The following is a 6,749-nucleotide window of genomic DNA, read 5'->3' as shown; positions in this document are numbered from 1 at the left end:
ACTGTGTTTGTGTTTTTCTCTATTCCCCCCTGCCCCACTTTCCACTGCCCTGAAAGGTGGTCCTTATGAAACCTTGTCCTTTATCTGAGAGAATACTGTCGATGCCTTCAGTTGTTGGAGCTTAAATATCTTGGCTATGTAGTTTCTTTTGATTTGTCTTATGACTCCATTAGAGGTTTATTTCTGATTTTTATCAGAAGACAAAAGTGACTTCTATGATATTTTAAAGCAGAAACTTAAGTCAACCATGAACTTTTTGTTTACTGTCAAGGACAAACTAGAGTGGGAGAAGAAAAAGTAAGTAGTTCAGTGGGTTGTTTGGGAAAGCTAATGCCTGTCTATTACACTGACCTTCCAGAAAAGCAAGGCAAGAGGAGCTGAATGAGAAAGTTTTATCAACAGAAGATTAGAAAGCTCTCAATCTGTAAACTGATCCACTCTATCTGGAAAATTATTAATTTTCTAAAAGGTTTTTGAGGAAAAGAGGGCTAACATTTTTCTGGGAGTGGTGTGTATGCTGTTGTATAAAATCTTATCATTTTCCCTGGGAAAGTGATCTTTAGAGACCTTTGTATCCTCTTTCCACTAGGTAACTGGAGACCACAGAAATTAGATTTCCCCCACGTTAACCTTCTCTTAAGACCTGTTCTTTCAGCCTCTCTCTTTATTTCCTGTTCCAGCTCTGTACCCATTTCAGTGGCCTTCTGCTAGTGGACTCACTCCAGTATGTCAATGTCTGTCTTGTACTGGGAAGCATGAAACTGGATGTAGTTCAGGATGGTCTCACAAGTGCCAGTTATTAAATGTGACTGTGGCTAGTGCTTGTGGAAGGTTTGTCAGGTAGTTGAACAGTATTTCTCACTCTTTGTCTGTGAGATGTCTTCTGACACCCATGATGCAGAAAATAAATGCATCGGTGTTATGTAGGGCTTTTGAACTGATGACGTGAGCAAGTGCATGTTTTTACCTTGTCCCTGAATTTTTACAGTACTTCTCATGAGCTTGTGGTACCATGCAGCAATGGCACAGGAAAGCTGAAAAGTGCATGGTGTGTTCTCAAGAGCTGACAGATCACTTGTTTTGTGGTTGGTTTTTTTCTTTTGTTTAGGTACAACATGCCTGCCTCGGTAGAGGGGGACCACATTGTGATAGAAAATAAGAAGGAAGACCACCGTGATAGTGTAACTTAATCTGCAGGCCTGCTCATTGGGGCCTGTTGATCTTTTACCATCAAAGCAAGCAGGGAAGGCTAGATATTTACATGCCTTGAGATTTCTTTGTTTGTTTTCCTAATGGGAAATTCTGATTTAGTAGATCTTAATGCTGCTGATTACTCCCACCACTTTCCCCCCTCAATGCACTTCTGAAAGGGTATTTCAGGACTTCATTTCTCAGAAATGTATCTCAGACTGCCAATGTACTGATGCTAAAGTGCATTTTGAGAGACCGATGGCTCTGCAGCACTGCCTGGCCTGTCTCCGAGGTTGGAGTTCTGGGGAGGGTCTGCTGTTGTAAACCAGTCAGTGGCTGTTGGCTCCAAAACACTTCTAAATATCTGGTACCACGGTCTGGATTTACACTTGGGATTCCCAGTCACCTTCCGCAAGTACCCTCTCACAGAAATCTTTTAAGTATTGTATTAACGACACGGCTCATCATCTGTGCCAAGTACTAGAGCATTGTAACTGCCGTTCCAACGAGTGGCTCGTGTTTTATTGTGTCATTTGCAAATCTCTCGTATTGAGCCCGTTGCCGTATTTTTCTGTGGGGGAGGCGGGTGCCGACGTGGGTCCGTGTGCTGGGCGTGCAGAAGGAAACGCTGGCTCCGCTGTGCTGGTCCAGACCTTTCGTCCATCAGCCGCCCTTCGAGTGCTTTTTGGGGCTCACCTACCCGAATCGCCGCTTTTCTGGAAAAGGGCTGCCGTTAGGCTTGTAAGCTTGCTTCCACTTGAGGGAAAAGGTGTTCACGGGTGAATATTTTCACGTTAATGAAACGTGCTTTGTGCTCGTTACCCAACGAGCCTCGGCAGAGACGCGTTTCTATGGAAATAGGGAAGCGGCCCCTGGCAGGCAAGGCGGGCCTGCCGTTCCCGCCGCTGGCCTGAGGGACCCGGCGCGAGCTGCCGGCAGGGGGCGCGCTGCCGCCGAGCTGAGAGGGCAGCGGCTCCGCCCGCTCCCGGAGCGGAGAGGGGGCGGCTGGGCACCGGCGCCGCTGTGTGGAACGGCCCCGTCGGGTCGGCTCAGCTCGGTGCTGGGAGAGCCGCGGTGGGTTCCCTGGGCCGTCCCTGAGGAAAAATGCCGGCCAGCGCTGAGGCGGGTCGTGCCGCGGGGGAGAGAAACGCCCCGCCCCGAGGTGAGGCTCTGCCCTTCCTCACGGCGAGGCCTCCTGGGGCTGCCAGCCTGCAGGTGAAGAACGGACTAGATCGCTACGTGCTTTTATAAAACCAGGCCTTCTCCGTTGGTTTAGGGAGAGGAGTTTGCTCAGACCGAAAGCTGGGAAGAGAGCTCAAGTTCTCTCTGCGGCTCCCTTTGGGCGGGAGGCTGGTGTGCTCAGTGAAAACCTGGGTAGCTGTGCTGCCTAGGTAAGAGCTACGATGTTCACTGTATCACTGGCCAAGATCTCCTGGGTCTTGTGAGGTTTATAGTCACTGTGAGGGGAAACCATTCTACTGGGAGAGCACATAAAGAAGGAAGTCCAAAAAGTTGAGCTGTTGCTGTTGAGTGCTGGCTGGTGCAGCCCAGTCAATTCTCTGCTCACTCGTGATCTCTTAACAGTGATTTTTGTCTTTCCTCTGATCCTGTCAGTTTCCTAACAACTTTTTTCATTGTATTTTCCCAAGCCAGACTCCATCTCCTCTTCCTGTTCAGTCTGATGCATGAATCGCCTGGCTGTGGTATAAAGAGAGGACAAAGATCTAGATTCATCTTCCTTGGAGACACATCCTTCACCCCTCAGCTTTGACCTCCTGTCTGAAAGCTTGTCAGTTCAGGATTAATTGTAAGCATGACTTGATTTTACGTTGGAAATTAACCTTGAGTTACTAATTGGTCTCCATTTGAAACAATTCTTTTAATTTGGAATGAACCTGCCAATGTGTGCTGTGACCCCATCAGGTGACAGTTAAAAAGGAGCAGAGACACATCTTAAATACTGTAGGGCTCACCTGACAGAAGAGCTCACTCTTAAGACAACCACCCAAAAAAGGATTAATGGCAGATTGAATTATTTCCCCAGCTAAAACCAAAAAGACAATTAGAACCAGCTGCAACCAATAACAGCTACTGGGGGAGAAGAGAGCTGCAGGTAGAAAGACTAGAGTCTACTTTTTCAGTGCTGTACTTGAAAAAGTTCTAAGTATAACATGGGGAATAGGGAGGGTCAGGAGGATAGTCTTTCAACACTAGTTAGAAATCAGAGAAGAGATTGGGCCTTATTTTTTCCCTCTATTCCTTCTCTTCAGGAGGGAAGGTATCCGTGAATCAGGGAGAAGCCAAAAGGCAACACATATAGTCTAATTCATACTCATCCTAAAAGGTGAACTTGTATTGTCCTAGTCACAAGGAGTATCATTTATACTGAAAGAGCCCTTTGCCACTGTCACCTTTTGGACACGGTTTAAACCCCAGTCTCATGGGACTTTTTGATTGACCCCATCTGTGGTCCTTAAAGATTTTTTGCCATTTTCATGAGTCTGAAGGGGTTAATCTGACTGGTCTGATCCAGTCCCAACTTTGTATGTGCTCTCTAACTTCTTGCTAGGGTTGTGTTTTGGTGCAGTGTTTTTGGCTTCTGATCCAAAATACTGCATTTTGCTTCAGAAGTTGCCTTCCAGGGCTGGCCAGCTGGCTGAGCTCCAGTACAGTAATCAAACTGGGTAGGTTGCTCCATTTAGTTCCAGTTGTGAGGGCTGGGCAGTTTTGTAAAAACCCTTTGGGGCTGCACTGGGGGGAAAAAGGACCCGTGAACAAACTGTTTTAATTTGCTCCTGGAGGCTTAGCTAACAGATGTTGGCTGGGTCCCTGCTTTGAGGGCTTTTTATTGCATATTCATGAGCTGACCTTTTTAGCCATTTCCAATGCAGGAAGGACGTATATCTACATTTTGTTTGCAGTATTAGGAATATAAAAGGTTGCCTACATGACTGAATGTGAAAATGGATTGGGGTTTATTATCTCAAGTTCTAAGTTTCTTCTGAAGCCCTTCTGTGTTCTGTCTGCATCTGCTCAGTGGTTGCCCACAGTTCCCTAGTTTCTCTAGCAATTGCTGTTTTCCAAGGTAGAGTCACCACGGTATGCAGTGGGGAGAAATGGCAGTCTAAATTAAGAGGCTCTCACAGACTTGGAAGATGATAATTTGTCTGTAACAAAACTCCTCATTAGAATGCTGTTAATTTCCTTTCTGTGACAATTATAGCACAGCACTAGCTCATATGTGCAATGTGCAGAGATATTTCCCTGAAAAAAAGTATCATTACCACTAGTGAAAAACATTCCTTAGAGGAGAAAAATGAACTTGTAGTTTTGCAGCAGTTTTCCAGTTTAGTGGGAGTTTGGTGTTAAGGTAAGGTTTTGGGGGTTCTCCCTGTAGTTTATTGCATTTATGTTAGACTTCATGGTTAGCATTTTCCCACTAGCATCTGGAATCAGAGGCGATACAGAGCTCTTGACATGGCAGTCCCCAACTGTGTGGAACTTGTTACCCCTGAAATTCAGCTCATTTATTCTCTCTTTACTTTAAAAACTCGCTTCCCTCCTCCCTACAGACATTTTTAAATGACTGCTGTTTCTTTCTGTTGGCATAGCATATTTTTGCTTATCCATCTGTTTTGAAGTTTTGATGAGGTTTAGTTTTTTAATCAAAAAGAGATTGTTTTTATAATAGCTGTTTAGTGCCTGGAATGTTTTGGCAGGAGTGGTGTTCTATGAGTAAAGTGGGTTAGTGCTTCTCAAAAGTGCTGTATTTGGTAGCTTGTTCTTATGCTTTGGGAGAGCAGGCTGGGCAGGCTCTAGACAAGCAAGAAGTGGATGCTATGCTGCAGGAATCACCTTTAAACCTGGAGAAGGTCTGCTCTGTTTAACCGATGATGACAGTTTTGGTCATTTAGGGGAGAGAAGCCCTCTTGTTCATCTGTTGCACTGGAGACTCCTGAAGAGCTTTTATTCTGTTGTCATTTTCCCACCTGAATGCCAAGGTAGAAAAGTTCTGCTCTTCAGATCCAAGTGTCCTGGGTTTACTTCTTGCACCTGCTTTAAAAGTTTAGCTAAAAATCTTCAAAATATTGGAAGGGACATTTCTTTTAAAAGTATCTTTTGGCTAGGACTGTGATCAGCTGGGCTTAGAACCATGAACAGAGGGAAGTTTTTTACCTTAGTAGTCCTTGAAGGTAACAGATTCCTTTCTAATGTTTGTTCAGGATGGGGCAGCTGGGCAGTACTACAGGATAAGGTTATCATCTTAACTCATTTGTTCCCTATATATGGATCATTTGCAGGACTGAGTTCTCCTGTTGTTCTTTCCAAGGAATCAGATCAGGTGACAGAGGGGATCATTCCCTTTACTTGACCTTGCTGAGCTGTGTGGGATGATATTTTAGCCCTTGGCCCTGACCTTAAATTAGTGCCAGCCGTGCAGGATGCTGAGATGTGGAAACCTGCTGTTCCCTGGAGGCTGTAGGTAGGTGTAGCTTATGTGGGCATATGGAAAGAACTTGGCACTGTTCCCTTTTTCCTGCAGAAAAATCTTTTAGTAACTAAGAAGCTAGGACCCAGTGGCTAAGAGCACCGGCCTGTGTGGTTTCTTGTCACTGTGTGGGACAAATCTGATCCAGATCAAAAGTAGTACGCAGTGTGGAGTTCATGACAGCTGTGGATGGGAGAGACAATCTCTGCTGTATGCTCTGCTACTGCTAGATGGAAGATCCCATTCTTGTTCCAGAGATACTCTATCTGGATTTTTTTTTGCTTTTCTTTGTTGTTTGTTTTTTAAACAAATTTGTAGAAAAAAGAGGGACTTCTAGCATGGTTCTGTCCTTGTGGCTGAGGTGTGTCTGATCTGGTATTGGAGCTCTTGCATCAAGAAAACACAGCCTGCAGTGCTGGACCGTCTCTGCTCTGACTCTGGGCTCTCTCTAGCTTTGGCTGTCGGTGCAGCAGAAAGCAGAGGCACTGGCAGCAATGTGGATCAGCCTGGCTCGGCTTGCCCTTCCCCCTTGCCAACCTGCTATTTCTGTACTTGATTGGAAGAAGCTAAAACTGCTGGATTTTTGCCTTCAGTCAAGGCATTCCTCAACTTCCTAATCCAGGCTCCAGATGGTTAAGATACCCATCTTGACATAGAGGAACAAATAATGGTGGTAAAAAACTTAACCCCCCGCACCAGCCCCTAACCGTGAGACTCTCGGGGACGCAGAAGTTAGCTTCAGAAAGCCCAAATGACCCGCCACCTCTTGCCACCTGCCCGCACTCGCTCAGCGAGACCCAAGAGCGTCACGACCTCCGTGGCAGGCACCTGAGAGCGGGCTCGGAGGGGAAGAGGGCGGCAAGAAAGGGCTGAGACCTGCCGGGCCCTGCCGCAGGGGCTTGCCCGCTGCCGAACCTCCGCGGGTCGCCCCGGGGGGGGCGGGAAAGGCGGTGCCCGGGCGAGCCACGCCGCCTTCCCCCGGCCGCGGGCGGGGGCGACCCGCGTCTCCCCTCGTCGCCGCTCAGCCCGCATCCCTCGGACGTGCTGCAGCTCCGGGCTCCGCCTCCCA

The sequence above is a fragment of the Haliaeetus leucocephalus genome, unplaced genomic scaffold (assembly GCF_000737465.1).
Source record: "Haliaeetus leucocephalus isolate CR32 unplaced genomic scaffold, Haliaeetus_leucocephalus-4.0 Scaffold646, whole genome shotgun sequence".
NCBI lineage: Eukaryota > Metazoa > Chordata > Aves > Accipitriformes > Accipitridae > Haliaeetus > Haliaeetus leucocephalus.
The sequence above is the reverse complement of the archived record's forward strand: the minus strand, read 5'-3'. Positions refer to the sequence as shown.